The sequence below is a fragment of the Phyllobates terribilis genome, unplaced genomic scaffold (genome assembly GCF_046119375.1).
Source record: "Phyllobates terribilis strain yellow unplaced genomic scaffold, ASM4611937v1 Scaffold_208__1_contigs__length_3488620, whole genome shotgun sequence".
In the NCBI taxonomy this organism is placed as follows: Eukaryota; Metazoa; Chordata; class Amphibia; order Anura; family Dendrobatidae; genus Phyllobates; species Phyllobates terribilis.
The window spans coordinates 314697-315307 of record NW_027362968.1 but is presented as its reverse complement, the minus strand read 5'-3'; the positions used below and the strand labels follow the sequence as shown (position 1 = coordinate 315307).

Below are 611 nucleotides of genomic sequence, written 5' to 3'. Positions count from 1 at the left end.
TTATATGTTGGGTGGTTGTGCAATTATTTGTCTATATGTCTGTTCCTATGTCTAAATGTCTCTCTGTACGTCTGTTGGTCAATATATCTGTCTATCTATCTACTCAATCTATCTCCATTATCTATCTCCATGTCATTTATTGCTGTCTAAAAACGCTAGAAAAATGCAGGAAAAAAAGCACGTTTTTGCCGCTGCGTTTTTCCTGCCAAGAGATGTGGAAATGCTGCAGAAATTTCTGCTTTCAAATAAGTGTGAACATACCCTTAGGGTTTTGCATATGAGCATAACACACATGCAGGGGATGTAGCTCAGTGGTAGAGCGCATGCTTTGCATGTATGAGGCCGCGGGTTTAATCCCCAACATCTCCATTGTCATGTATTCCACAGAGATCACTCTATATCTCACCATGCTGTCACTGTGTCAGGATTTCATCAGGGATTCCAACATATGGAATATATGTTAATGCCCTCTGTACAGTCACTGCCACCTTCACAATAGCCCAATTATTAATATTACTCGCTGCCACCACCGGCTGAGTTTGAAATATAGTACAAGGCCTTGCCTGGCCAAACGCCTGCATTCTGGTAGTGTATGGCTTCTGGGAAGGGAA

The 611-nt window shown here is 42.1% G+C and overlaps 1 non-coding gene across 1 annotated transcript; it reads left to right on the top strand.

The window, feature by feature from the left end:
* Positions 1-297: 297 nt before the first annotated feature.
* Positions 298-369, top strand: TRNAA-UGC (transfer RNA alanine (anticodon UGC)). The gene has a single exon. It is a non-coding gene; the product is annotated as a tRNA-Ala (tRNA).
* Positions 370-611: the final 242 nt, after the last annotated feature.